Source organism: Phaethon lepturus, unplaced genomic scaffold (assembly GCF_000687285.1).
Source record: "Phaethon lepturus isolate BGI_N335 unplaced genomic scaffold, ASM68728v1 scaffold4410, whole genome shotgun sequence".
In the NCBI taxonomy this organism is placed as follows: domain Eukaryota; kingdom Metazoa; phylum Chordata; class Aves; order Phaethontiformes; family Phaethontidae; genus Phaethon; species Phaethon lepturus.
This window is the reverse complement of record NW_010512707.1, coordinates 25,018-40,611: the sequence shown is the minus strand read 5'-3', so window position 1 is coordinate 40,611 and position 15,594 is coordinate 25,018. Positions and strand designations below refer to the sequence as shown.

General features: G+C 39.5%; 1 protein-coding gene across 1 annotated transcript in view; it reads right to left on the bottom strand.

Annotated features, from left to right (window-relative positions):
- Positions 1–14,011, bottom strand: part of TBL1XR1 (transducin (beta)-like 1 X-linked receptor 1) — a 64,081-nt gene extending 50,070 nt beyond the window's left edge. The window contains exon 1 of the mRNA XM_010287895.1: positions 13,945–14,011. The gene's annotated coding sequence lies outside the window, so the exon portion shown is untranslated. The remainder of the gene's footprint in view (positions 1–13,944) is intronic.
- Positions 14,012–15,594: the final 1,583 nt, after the last annotated feature.

The window sequence follows — 15,594 nt, the reverse complement described above, 5'->3', positions numbered from 1 at the left end:
CAGGAAGAAAATACTATTTTAATTTTAAAATTGTTTTTTAGTTACATTTATCCTAGGCAATAGGAATTACAGAAGGAAGGACATTTGACATGATTTTTACAGTTTAATTAATTTTAGTAGAAATAGGGATAGAATTTAGAGGTTTGAGTACGTTATGAAGGCAAGTGGTTTTCTGGGAAATCCTGGCTCATACAGACCACTCAAAAAATACACAACAAAAACTTCTTCAAACCACAGAAAAAGAACAAGCCAATAACAGACACTTAAACCCTACTGCTGACAGATGAACACCCATTTCAAGTTCTAAGTCTTCAGACAATTATTGCACATCCCACAAGTTCCCTGCCACTGTTCAGGGCTGCTGCCCACCAGACAAACCACACACTCTACAGCCAACCCAGGTGCATCTCCCAGTAAGGGCATTCCCCCTCAAAGATGCCAGGAAAGCTGCCTTTCCACTGGCTTTAACCAAATTATTTCAGTTAATATATTAACTGAATTGAAATTACTATAACCGAATATTCTATTATATAAGCACTGAAACAATAAATCCTTTGCCATCATATCCTTCGCCTGAATTGCAGGTAAGAAGAGAGACAAGTCCGATGACACCGTGCCATACAGCAAGAAAAGCAAACACTCACTTACACAACCTCTACGGATAGAGGTGAGGGCAAAAGCAAGATTCAGGCTATGGAAGGCAGTCAGAGGCAGAAGAATGAAGTAGCACTGTCAAGTCATCATGGACTTTTAACTTTGGCTCCTAAATCCGCTAGACTCTTACAAAGTTATTCAAAATATATCAAAAATGTTCTTTTTCGCCCCAGACGAAGCAAACTTGCCTGTCTATTCAGAATAGCAACACACAGATAAGAGGTTCACTGTATCTATGCCACAATATATATTATTGGGGAAAAAAAAAAGCTCATTTTGTCAAGAAGAAAACCAAGAGTACTTGCAAGCAGTTAAAGGTTTGTAAGGCTTTCTAGACCTACTGTACTTTATGTTTATACATACATACTATATTTTTGTGCTAGTACAAGATAATAACAGGTCCATTTTTGTTCCCTTTTATATTGAGAAGCAAACTATTTTAAGTGCTAACTACCTCCAATAATGCAATTAAAACCTGACCCCATTTCTAGACATAAGCAAGCTGCATTTTTCCCAGCACAGCCATACGTAACCAAGTTCATCCCTATCCACCCTGCCCCTCAATTCTGTTTGTAACACTGAAACCTGAGAAAAAACACAATGCTACTACAAGTCAGTGCCTCGGAGGAAAAGGAGCAGGTATGCATGCAGGGGAGTGGGTGGCAACCCACGCAGGTGTGCTTCAGTAACTTGTAGACAAGGAAAAGCCAAACAAGCCCATGTGCAGACTTTACATCACTTCTCTGCACTGCAGAACAGACAGCAAGTGAATTACAAGGCTGCAAGGCCAGGGTTATATAAAACCAAAAAACTTCTGTTAGTCATCATCCTTACTATCCGAGCGTAAATCATACTGTGTGTTGATACAAACCCTTGTAAAAACTCTGATGTGGTTATGTACACTTGGATAAAAATGGAGCTGTACAAAAAGATCTGCAAAACGCACACACAATTAAAATACAGCACATCAGGGATTTTACTCATTTCATTTAAAATTTTCCTGTTATATTTCAGGCACTCCTCTTTTTGCCCAAGGAACCTTCACAACAACTAAACTCAGACATTATGAACATTATGAATATTACCACTATTTATTTGAACAACAGCAGCATCCAAAAGACCCTTTTTCAAGATGGGGGCCCCATTGTGCTAACATTGCATACACATGGAAGACTTTGTTCCCATGCTGAAGAGATTGTATCTAACCAGACATGGGTCGACAAACAACATAAAAGTAAAATGTCAACAACAACAACAAAAATCTCCTGTGCAGAACTTCTGTTGTTTTATTATATTTTCCTTAGACCATCTGCTACTCTCTCTTACCGACCAGGGTCCTCCAGATAGTCTGCATCACTGCTGCTGCTGATTCGGTCCTCCTAGCACATCCCATTAAAAAACACAAAAACAAACAGCAACAGAAAAACCACCCACCCAACCAACAAGATTCCTCTTCTGTGGGAGGCAAAAAAACCCACTGAAGAGTCTTCAAAGATAATGAAAGTGCCGAGATACAACATAGCTTTTCTAGTCGTTCCTGAAAGTGCTAGTTGTTTCCAAGTTAGGATAAATACAACATCGAATATTGCCATCTTTATCTAAATTCACTAACTTCTTCTCTGGTCAGTGAAATGAAATATTTGTAGTACTGAACAAGGATTAAACGCTAGCCCTTGATTTATGTGCAAAAAACCTAGATAAAGAGCTATATAACAAGTCTATTCTGGAAAAAACAACCTATAAACAGCTAGCAGTGCGCGAATGCCATTCCTCTTGTTTTCTAACCATATAGCAAACAGCCTCCTACAGATAGGTCCCTGCTCAGCCCCAAGGAACGCAGCAGAAATACGGGCACGGAGCTAGACTGGAGCCTAGCGAGCAGGGAAGTGTTTTGAGGAAACGGGCTGAGAGAGGAAAGGAAAAAGCATCACGGGAACAGGCACTTCTGTTCTTGGCTCTGGCTGTTGGGCTGAGTTAGGGAATGCCTTATTAAACAGCTGAAGCTTTAGAAATTTGCAGCCATTATCCTAGTGCGAGGCAAAACGTTACACATGCGCTTCTGCCTGTCTAGGCTTTTTTCTTCATTCAGCAAATATTTAGTAGATTTAACGTTCCCAGAACAAATTATTTTTCTAGGTGTTACTAAAAAATCCATACAGCTCGCCTAGATGTGGTTAGAAGTGATAAATAGATGCACTTCCTACAGTGAAGTCCACGCTTTACAGATCCTACAGTCGCTTCCTCTCATTGCAACTTAGTACAGGATAAAGGAAGCAAAAACACTTCTTCAAAATGCTCCATTTTGGAGGATTTTTTGGCATTCATCTATTACTACAGAAACAATCATCCCCTTCCCCCTTTCAGCATATGACTTGATGATCTTGAAGGTCCTTTCCAACCTAGTGTTTCTGTGATTCTGTGATTCTGTGATTCTGTGATTCTGTGATATTCCTGCTTTTCGACAGCATTGCTCTTTTCATTTAACCCAATATGTCTATCATTAAATTCTTCTAGGAATACACAGCAAGTCAGGGAACACTTTACCTTTTGACAAATCCACTATACCTAAGGAATAGAAGTGTTTCGCCCACCCAATTCTTCAACTAAGTTGCCTAATTATAGCACTCTTATCACAGGATTTCAACATCAGATAGCAGAGGCACTTATAGCACACTGAATTTAAAGTAAAGACAGCCACGAAATTGCTCTTCAAACACACTAAAACCATGCACATGGTAACAGCATACCATCGTTTCTCAACCTTGACACTGTGTGCAGCAAGTTGCTTATGTAAACGAGCCACAGCGTTATCTTCCAAATTGTCCCAAGTGACACTCAGCTCCCATAAACCCCCCAAGGAAGGGCTATGAACGCCTCTTGCCAGGCAGTCGTTTCACCCACTGCTGTTCCCAAACAGGCCCTTTTAGTTGACCTCTAGGAAATTTTCACGGGTGTAGCCAGGAGAGATATGTGTTTTAGGGCTAGATTTATTTCTGTTTTTTTAAAATACATACATACATACATATATGAGATAGACAGATAGATAGATAGATAGATAGATAAAATAAACTACTCTGACATGCATTCATTTCCAATGGAAAATTTGCAGGGAGGTTCGAAACTGTTGAAAACACAAATGACATGCTGCCAGGGCATGAGAATAAGGAAGCAAGTGTGTTTTTCTCTGAGCCGGATCTCCTCCTGGGAACCTCAAGCTCCTTCCCCTACCCAGAGCATGGTGCTTACAAACCACTGCGGATTTTCCACCAGCTGCGTTGTAAGTCACAAAAATATGTGGAACAATTAACTTTGCTTAAGCTGCAATGCTTTTTCTTCAAAAGCAAGCACTGGGGTTCCCAAATTATGAGTCTTGCATAGTTGAGATCTTTTTAAGTAGATGTCACCCACCACAGCTGTAACTTGGCACTTCTAGTAACACTGCTCAAGCTTTGCCTTTGCTGATGTTTTTGCACAATGCTTGAGTGGGCAAAGTTACAGATCAATCTTGGGGTAACAACAGAAGCTTAGGAATCCCAAACAAACATTTTTTTCCATAGGTTTGCTATGTATAGGTGCCACGAGTTCTCTTTGGAAGGCTTCAGAATTTACATACATAACGTTGCTTTTCAAAGCATAAATTTAAAGACATTTACATAACAGATTAATGCAAACTGTTTTCCAAATCAGACCAAAAAAAAAAAAAAAAAAAGTCCAAGACCTATTTCGTGCTTCTAGAATTTGCTGAACTATAACGTTCGTATTAATTATATTGTTTTCTCCCAGGAGGCAGCTTTTGTTCCATGTCCCTAACAGAAGAGCATGATTTATTTCTATGTGCATCAAACTTGCTAATCCGGCAAACTAGAACACTGCTGAAAGATCACTGATGTTCTCTCCAGGTTACACATAATTAAGCTTTCTTATCTTTCAAAGACAAGGCCTGCTGTCCCACAAACAATCTCTGCTTACCAAGATGACCACCCTTGAGCCCAGTTTGTATTAACAAGTGTCCATCTCAAAACTAGCAAGTCTATTTTGCCCCTCATTATATAATGGGAAGATTATCCCAAAAATCTTTCTCCCCTGATGGATGAGATCCATTTTCTAATTTCCAACCTGAATATACTCCTTGCCAAGTTATACACATTTCTTCTTGTCCCAGTGCTGTCTTCAATCTAACATAGAAAATAGTTGTACTCACTCAAGTCTTTATTAACCCCTCATGTATTTAGAGAAAGCAGTTATATCCCTTCTTAGACTTCACTTTACTGGGATAAACTAACCAACCTCGCAGTGTCCTCCTGCGAGACAGACTCAACCATTTCCTCAACCATTTCCCTAGTCCTCTTCTGCATCTGCTCCACTTTACACTCATCTTTCTTGAACATGGTCCACCGGAGTAGCTCAGTGTTACATATGAGGATTTAGCAGTGCTGCCTTGTACATGAGCAGCATTAACACTTTCCTATCTCCACCATTAAGTACTACTTCACCTCAGACCTTAGGAGTACATTTTTCGCGGCTGCAGGGTACTACTGAAAAGATATCCTTTGATTTTACTAGCTAACATACTCAAGTGTTTCTGTTCCTCTGTCATTTTCAAGAGATGAGCACGCAGGTTAGGGCAAAATTCACTTCTATCCAGAAGTGCAAAACCATGCATTATGTGCTACAAAATGTCAGTCCACTTTTTCCACTCAAGTCCTAAAGATCATCCAGCTCTTCCTGTAGGATACTCTGTTCCTCATCTATACTGACAGCACCTCCCAACTTTACGTCACTGGCAAATTTTATTGCACGCTCCTACTTTTGGTGCCAAGTTCATTAGTGAATACATTAAAGTCAGCCCAAGATGAATTCTTAAGACAACTAACGTCCTTTAGCCACAGCATATTCCTTGTGAGCGCAAAATGATGTGACCTCCATTTAACATGCTCCTTATACACCGCACAATTCTTCCGTAACATTTCGTCAGTATTTTAATGAATAATTTCCAATGTATTGCTGGAGCAAGCATCATACCACAGTCTAGACAGATTAGCTCTAGTGTATTCTTTTCTCTAAAAACAAAAATTAACAACTTTATGAAAGAAAGACAACACAGAAGCCACTATAGGTGTTCAAGAAGCCCATGTGCTTAAGTCTTGTCTATTGTGATTGTAATTATATACACACACCCCACAGAGTAGCACCCCTTCCTCAGTTCCCACCCAGTGCAAAACCAGAGCTCCCACGACCCCCAGATAGGGACAGTAGGACTAAGATATTTCAGAGGACTGCAGTTACATCAGGCCATATAACATTCATTCTTTTTCTAAATACGCTACAATCCACATTTGACTGCGGATGACTGAAAAGCAGTCCATGAAAATGAGAAGCAGTAACAGCCCAAGGGATATTGGGCCGTTTATATTGGGCTGGGTATGTTACCTCAACAGGGTAATCCTTGCAACTGCCATGACACAGTAATATTGCAAGACAAAAATCAGTTGTTTATTTAGTTTGCATTAGGAGAAAAATGAAATTCAATTTAAATACATACACTGCTGCAGAGACAACCACAGCACGTGTGAATAAAAAAACAAAAAGAGGAGCACTGCTTGTTCCTGTAGGCTACGAGGAGGTAGCTATGCTGAGAAACTTCAGTCAGCTTCAGCAAAGAGAACAGTGGAACAAAACTGGACAGGTCAACAAAAGCAACTTCACTGCACAACAGCCGATTCACCACGGCTTCCAGCCTGAGCCAAAAACCAGGACACACAACAGTCTGCGCCCACTGACTGGGGTGGCCTTTAAACCAGGCATCTAGTAAACTGCAACAGCACAGAAAATACCTTAGCAATAACCGAAATTGAAGGATTGGGCACAAAAGTTTTTTGTGGGGTGTTTTTTTTTGTTTTGGTTTGGTTTTGGGGTGTGTGGTGTTTTTTGTTTGTTTGTTTGTTTTTAAGAAAAAGTTAAATATAAAAGAAACTGGGAAATTAGGCCAGTGGAAGGGTATGCCAACAATCCATTCTAAGCTGCATTCACGTTCACGAACTCATATGCGAACTAGTTACTTGCTTATTGGAAAAAGCCTGGAATCTGTAGGAGAAACAGCAGCACCATTTGCAATGTGTGTAATTAACAGTCACCTCCTCACAGTGCTTCCTTGGGTTCAAATACCCTTACCTACTCCTCAGGTTACTACCCATTTCCCAGATGGTCAGTCTCCAGAAAATATCTTCCGCGCCTCAGCCGCTTCTTTGTTAAATCCATTTTGATGGCTCATTAGTAGAATAATTTATCAACTGTTGCAAGAATAGCTGTTATAAATGTTTTCTGCATAAATCAGGTTCCATGCAACTATGATGAAATTCCAGCCTTTTCAAATGCATTTTATATGAAATGCTGACATCAAGTCTTAAGTTCATTTGATTATTTTTTCTGTTTATCTTATTAGTAATCAGTTTTTCTGGCACTCTTTTCTGTTCCAGTTGAATTACTTGAACTTCTGGTGAACTGCACCAAAAAAAGGAAAATTAACTAATGCCTCATTTGATCTTGTGACCATAAAACTTGTGTTTTCATTCCCTCTTTAACCTTTGGCCATCTATTTTTCCCCTTAATTTGTGTGTTATGTACCTGATAGTTTTAAATTTGTTTCTTTTATTCATGAAAAAAGAATCCGCTCTGACGGTTGATCTGTCCTCTATTCATTTTAACCACCACAGAGTTTAATCTAGATTCTCATTAATAAACATGCACTTAAAATCACTTCTTTGTAGTCCATCATACACGTACGTTAGTTAACTTAGTCTTTACCAGAAGTGCATGACTGTTTTCACAAGAAGTGTCGACTATGCTAATAGAGAATACAAAAGAGTGAAATGGCTGATTTTGTAAAAGCTCATTTGCCAGTTTATTACTTCAATAAAGTCTTCTCCTTTTCATATTATGATGGACTTGAACTTAATTTATGCTACTGGGCTTATCTTTTCTTTGAAACAGATGTCAAGCACCTGAACACATGATAAAACATTTTTAAAGTACACGTAGACCATAATAAAATATGGTCCATCTACAGCCAAAAGAAATTACGTGAAAGGGGAAAGTTTCATGAATATAATTAATGAGGACAAGTACTTCAACTACGGCTCACATTTGACGTCAATACCCTCCATTTGTGTGAATATTAAGCCCACGGATGTCGATTCTACACACGTATGCTCAATATCAACCCCATGAGGATTCAGATCCCTTGTCTTCAATAGTTTTTTATATTTGTTTGTTAAATCTCAGTAAGAACACAACAGATGACCTTCATTTACAAATATGGGTGCACTAACTCAGTGACCACAATTTTTATTTCTATTCATATGGCAAACCAGAGACTTGGCATGTAAATACAGTCTTCTAGATCTGGCACCCATGTTGATGGCCATGCAGATGTGAGGTCCCTAGTCCTTGGTGGTCAACAGGTCTCAGCTTGTCCCGAGCAAACAGAAGCCCACATATTCAGTATCATTCCCCCAGTCTAAAGAATTCCTGTTGTTCTGCAGCAATATTCATTATCTCCCAGCACCAACACCACTGAAACTAAGGGCAGCTTTCACTTTTGTTGACTTGAGCTAATACCAATTTTCTGTTGACAAGAACGAAATTAGGATCAAGACCTGATGATACAAATGACACATTATCATGGTCTTCTGTGAAATAAGCCCTGCTCTTCTCCAGAAGGTAACGCTCACATGCTTGGACATAAAGAGCCTGTCCTTTGTTTTTTACTACAACATCCTACTTCACATACATCTAACATCCAGTTTAACTTTTTTTTAATATGCAACAAACTTAGTCCTTGTCAAGAACATTTAACACTGTATTTCTAATTCTTTCATATAGTAGAGCAGGAAAAGGGTCATTTCAGGTTACGCAACTTCACCACGGGCATATGGCAGTGAACCCACAGCAGAAACATAAAATCTCCCCTCTCCTCTAAAGCAGATGGCATGCTGATCAAGTAAGATATAATCTAAAGCTAGCTGCACTACTACTGCTGCTATTAACTATTGAAACAAAACCAGCATAAAGTGTTAAAGACAGAAAAACCCAAAGCAGGGGAAGTGAAGGAGGAAGAAGATGACAAGGGAAAAAATACCCACAGAGTAAAAAACCTGTAACAGGTAACCTTTTGCAGCAGAGACAGCCTCTTCTACGGTACATTAAGATTTCATACCTAGGAATGGCAATAGGCAAGGAACAGCAATGGCCCTTATCCTGTTTTAGAGGATGTTCCCCCCACTTTGAGATACTGGCCCTGTGATTGCACTGCACTGGGCACCTGCCAGGGGCTAAAGAGCCCAGCTGCTTAGATAATCACATATTTATGATTCTGCCGAGAATTCTTAGTCAAAGCTCATTTTGGATTTTTTGCTTAGAGAATCAGCAGAGAAGGTTCTCTGACAAATGCTACTTCCAAAAAGAGACACCACTTCTTAAAAACATTAAGGATAGCAGTTTCCCTTTCAGTTGATTCATTCAGTAGTGAACTTTAATGGTAGAAAAAGGAGGCAAGGGGTGCTTTCCCACTGAATCAGAAAAGGATCTTACTAGTGTGTACAACTCGCTTTCTGTGAAAAATAGATAAATTAAAAAACCTTTCCAAAAATGGTTCAGAATGAAGTAGTACATAAAATTTTAATGCTTATCACAGTGGGCATCCTATGACACCGCACGATTTTTCTGCTGTATCATATCATTAGCACTTCCTCTTCAACATGTATACCACTAGATCAGCTAATTTATGCTGATCCAATAAATAGAATTTATGTATGAACACTCTGAAATATAATTGTTCCGCTGTAACCAATTATCAGACAAAATACATTGCACTTCACCTTCCTTCATTGATAACAGCATCCTTTGATTTTAGAAGGTGCAGAACAGTCCAAAATTTCATGTTGTCACTTAGACTATTTAAGAAACTGCTAGAAATACATATTCTTTTCTCTTTCCTTTTAAAGCTGTACTCAAACTGTACAATCAACAGCCTCAACAATAAATTTCACAAGCATTTTTAGGCCCTACCGTTGAAAACACTTTCAAGCTTGGTTAGCTTTATACATGTGAGTACTCTTTATTTATATCTCAAAAGAACTATTCCTACACTTGAAGATACATGTACGCACATGCACGTGTACTTGAAGAGTAAGGGCATTTGTCTTGCAGGGTTATTTATTTTGAAGCAACTACTCATGTCTCTTGCAGCCAACATCTTAAGTACTGCCAAGTTTCATACTCTCTTGTAAGCAGGGGTCCCTGTTCTCAGTGGAATGAAAACCAACCTTCAGCTTTACCATCTTTCAAAGGTCTGCCCACCCGCAGATACTCTTTTGTACATACTTAGAGTTGTGAGACGACAGTCAGCTCCTGTTGAAGCAAAGTTAATTTTGCAGTTCCAGTGCAAACGCTGGAGCTGGTAGCTCAGAACTCCCGCTGCCCTTGGCGGGCACTGGCAGAGGCAGGGCTTCCACTTCTCCCTGGCTTGTCTTCCTCTACTTGAAACCATTTTAACATAACGAACTGGCAGAAGATTAACGTGGCAGATCAGCATTTAGATGGGCTTAGCTGTTGTGGAACCACAGGCTAATGGTTATATTCATTTATTCCTTCAGCTCTCTTCTAAGGAACGGTAAGGTCACAGGGCGACACTACAGAAGGCACCACAAAGGGGTTCAAAGACAAAGTCTTGCTGCAGTCTTGGGGAAGTTTTTGCAGATATCTTCCAATCCCTTCACTGAGTGCCTTTTTCTTTGGAGTGACTTCTTCATCCTCCCCAGCTCCTCCAACCATTCCTGCCCTTTCTGGGCTAAATCCACTGGGTAGATAATCACGTTGAAGCGTCGCACCCATGGAATTTCCTGACCCGTAAGACTTAGTGCCTGCAGAATTGTTCACTTATGACAAGTCTCTTACATGTAAGCACAGCTGACGTAACACAAAACGGTTATGTCACACTTTCAAAACACAGCAGCGATATATTCACCTAAAAGTAGGCAGCATTGAAAAGAATGGATTTAAAACACCTACACTGTATTCCCCTCGAGAGACTATGAGGACATGACTTAGCTGGTGATGACCTTGCTTTCCTGGAGATGAAGTAACTTCATGCTCACTGCCTATCCTCAGACTGCCTGTGTCAGCCTGTAATAAATGATATCATACTCTGTTCTCTTCTGCAGGAGACCTTTAACTGATCGGTGTGTTGATCTTTGTCAAACTAACCATGTAGTAAAAGATGGAGCCGAGAACCCAGGCATACCGTTTTTCAGGATGCCTCTTAGAAGGCCACCATGTTGCCTTTCTTGCTCGATTCTTCCATAGCTCTTTTTGGTTATTCCCTTCAAAATTAAATCCATGGCAGCAAGCTCTCGTGTGATAGTCTCAAACTGATACTTCCCAGCTTTCTTTAAGTTCGTTGTTTTTGCACGCTCCTTTTTATGTATGTAGATATACACACTTATATAGACACATGCACACCCAAGCACACCCACATATTGCCACACATATTTATGCGTACACACACAAACGCAGGCCTGCTTCAATGACTTGTAGAAGACAGAAAGGCAAACTGTTCTGCTTCTAGAACTCACAAGAGAAGCCTTGCAAGGTACAATGGAAAATCTCTCTCAGGTAAGCTACCTGTTCCATCACATAACAAGAAAATTTCCCTTTGCGGAAATCCTAACGGGATCTTTTGCTTAGGCCGAAGGTCCAGGACTTCCAATTCTTATTTCCAACACATTCATTAATCCTTGTGACCGTGGATTAGGTACTCAGCTATCAGCCTCTAAATGAATCTTTGAAATCCTAGAAAAAGTAGCATCATACTCTAATTTTCCTTCACTTAACAGGCCTTTTTTGTTAAGCCTTTGCATCTTTCCTTTGAGACTCTGAGGAAGATTACGGCTGACTGGCAGTATGGGAAGGAGAACTTACACCAACTGAAGACAGCCATATCTCTTTTAGCAGGCTATATCACAGTATAAGTATTTTAATTAAAAAAAGTTCCAACAATTCCAATATGTTTTTATGGAGTAACTGATACTTCACCTTTTTTAGTTATCAGTTAACATCATATATGATGCAAAAAATAAATATCTTTTAATTGCCTTTAAAATAGAAAAGCAAAGAACGAACAAAAGAGGATGTGTAACTTCTGTGGGTTTGTTTTTTTTTTTTGAGTACTAAGAAATAGAACTGACAATCATGATTAAAAAACTGATCAAAAACGCTAGTATCATTTCTCAAGGGAATAAGAAAAGTATTTCTAATTGAAATATATGTATTGAACATGGGTAGCCAAGTTAAACCAAATACTGTCTGGGAGAAGAACACAAACTGCTTTTTTAAGGTCACTCTCTGGCCCATACTTTGTCTGCAAACAGAGAGAACAACAACATAATAAAAACTTCTAAAAGTCTTTTTTACTATAAACCAGATTAAGTAATGATTACTATTGGGATGATGAAGAATGTGTCTAGCTTGTCTCTTAAACCTACATTCAAACTGTTTCAAAGTTGATTGAGATGAGCAATTGTTTAGGAATCTCTAGAATAACAAGATACAACAACTTATAGCAGAAAAGCAGCCCTTAAAGAAGAGAGTGGGGAGTATTTCACTTCATTTCAGGTAACAGTTGACTATGTTTTATGATTACTGTAACAACTAGCATGCCCTTGAGACTGTGCAATTCTGAATTTCTAATATAATTTGTAGGGGGAAAATTAGGACAAATTCAGTAACACTTCAAGTACAGCCTCTCAGTATTTTAAAATTTTATGAAGTGTAAGGACTAGGTTAATATAGAATGAACCATGTTTAAGAGAAGCAGTAATACAGACCTGTATTTCAAATCATAACTAAAACCATGCTCAACGAATACAAAATAAAAAGAAATCAGAGTAGCTTTTTGTTGGAAAAAGGTCAACAACAATAAAAACTTCACAATAATAGAAAAGGCTGAGGACACTGCTAGTTTCAGTTTGGGAGAGTTAAAAGACCCAGCTAAGCAACCAGGTAAAAATGATGCCTTCTCACTTAACAAATCCATTCCCACCAGCTGAAATTCATCCCAAACCAACGTAGACTTTGCGCGTATCAACTCCGAGCCTAAACATCAGGCCATTAAATGACATACACATTTGGTGCAGATCTTCTGATTTCAAAGTTGTATTTGCTTTACTTAGTGCCAAATATATGCTGTATTACATTTAACTCCATGATGTCTTTCAGAGTCAACAGAATTACTAGGTTTCAAAGTAAAGCAGTTAATACCCAAGCAAACTCTCTTGGAGTGTCACTTTGCTCGCAGGGCAAAGACAGTGGCATTGCAAAGGTATAAGAGAGACTATAGTTTATTTACATATTCTTTAGATCCATACCCACATGCAAACCAAAGGAACCCAGCTCAGCTCTTGGATCCCAAATTGAGTTTTCAAAGCCAGTGGTTAGTAATACTATCCCTTTAACCTCTGTACTGAGCAAATGATCTCGAGATGCTTGAAATACAAAACTCAGGCTGGCACTTTATGCATTTATTTCTTAAGGCTAATGCTGCAATTACCATTCTTATAGTACACCTCAACAGAGACAACACAAGATACCAAAACTGCTGAAAAAAGATTTCATCAAAGCTGCAGCTGTATATTCTTTTCCAACCTCACCTCTGCTTTCCATAAGTAAACCATAAAGACAGTCTGCAAATACAAACTTCCAATAGCCTCTAACACGGAATAACATTCCAGAGATGGAATAAGAAGATCGCATCAACCAAGCCCCTTTCTATAGGAACTAAGGTTTTAACTTTACTAGTCTTATGCTGTCAAATGCACTGAAGCAAAATACAACTGGCACTGCGTGGGCTTTTCATGGGAGATGCCATTAGTATTGAAACAAACTGCAGAGAGCACCCAAGTGGGGACAACAGAGCACTCAGCCCAGCTACAGCTTGCCCCACACAGGCTTTTGGCCAGAAGAGGAAGCAAAACCAGCTACCAAGAGGATGAGCTCTGTTATTGTCAACAATTCGTGCTTCAAAATTAACACGCTGCCACGGCATAAAATCCAGATACAACTGTAGTATTTTTGTCAAATAGAATAATGGTCTATATGTTTCTTAAAATTTTAAAATAATCCACTTATGTACTAAAAAGTAGTTATTCTAAACATACTATTTGCAATAGAAGTCTGCTTACGGCATATCTGCAGGAAGGAACCGCACCACTTTTAGTCAGTTAAAAAGGTACTTACCATTGGCAGTGCATTGATATGCAGAAGTTTTCCTTTCAGGTGCCTCTTGCCACAGAAGGGTGATGCTGACAAGGAAATAAAGAGACAAAATAGGAATCATTAATATTTAGAATTTCGAAAACGGTGGTGTTAACACAATAAAAAGTTATCGCGTATGGGCCTGCACGGCTCTTGCAGCCTACTCTGTTCAAGGAGCTGAGTGATCGCCACTGAATTTGTGCACAGCCTAGAGCTGCAGCGGTCGGGCACAGGAGAGCAGGCAGAGCTGGGGATTTGCACGTATCCTGTCGCTACCCACATCACACGAACTGCTCCTGCGGGGAGCCCGGAGCACAGACCTTTGAACCAATAAGCCTGCTGAATGAATACTTACACCATCAGACCTCTAGACAGTCGCACCCATTCAGCAAGAGCGTACACAAACAAAATAACATGTGTAGGAAAGTCCTGATGTCTGGGTTTTGCCTTAGCTCTCCAGAAACGGCTTTGGGAAGTTAGCTAGGCAGAGTATCTTCTGCCCATGCCAAATTTCTTCTGGAAATAAACCTCAGCTACCGACTTCTAAATGCTCTGCAAAGCCCCAAACAAAAATCAACATTCCAGTGGTTTGACTTCCAAAATGGTTACATCCACTGAAAAGTAGTAAAATAAAAGAGAATTCTGTTTACCTAACACATGTTGCACTAAACAACTCCGTTTATGTACACAGATGTGCCCATGCACCCAGATAGTCACCAACTCCTGCAGTGACCCCAGTAATTTAAACAAACAGCTCATACTAGTTGCTGGCTACATGTGACAAAGTGTACAGAACAGAAATCTTCCTAGTGCAATTTTCAAGAGAAGTCTTTCCCACCTTCAAAAACCAAACAAAACACAGTAAAAAAAATCCATCTTCTCCTACATTTTAATAATGTTCTTTACATATCAATAATAATTTTATGCATCTAACAATAAAATAGTTAAATATAAGCAAACACTTTTCTACGTCCAAGTATGTGTTAGCTCCATGCAGAGTAATTCCCATTTTTATTCATTAATGACAAATGATTTTCATTCACAATAATATTTGTGAGTAGTTGCTCTCCACACAAATGCCTGCCAGACTACTCTTCTTGTTAGGAAATAATCTAATCGCCCACTCATGGACAGATGGACATGGGTGACTAATAAAGTATTATCCGACTATTTTTAGATTAAACTGTTTACACAGCATCTGTAAACTGTGTTCAAAAACTTTCACTATGAGTAAAGAGTAACTATGGTTTTCGGGGCTCACGAACACCACAAAGTTCTCATGTGCAATTTCCAAGCTCAGCCAGTAGGAAATGGTTTATTATAAAGGCAATCGCAGACCCAGACAGAAAACAAGCTGCTGCAGTCGGGCTTATTTTCTTCTCAGAAGATCCCACCGCAGCACCGAGGCAAGCGGAAGCGTACCCTTCACAGTACAAGCGAGAGGCGATGCAGAGGATGCTGAAGAATGCTGGGAATCGAAAGAATTTGCAAACATGCTCTTGTTTCCTTGCTTCTTCGTACTGGTGCCGCAGAAATCATGTAAACAGGCTGAGGAAAACTCTGCTCCTCAAGTGGCACCATTTCCTATGGGGAGCTACTCAGAAAGCTTGTTTTTCCTACAGCCAGAGTGGC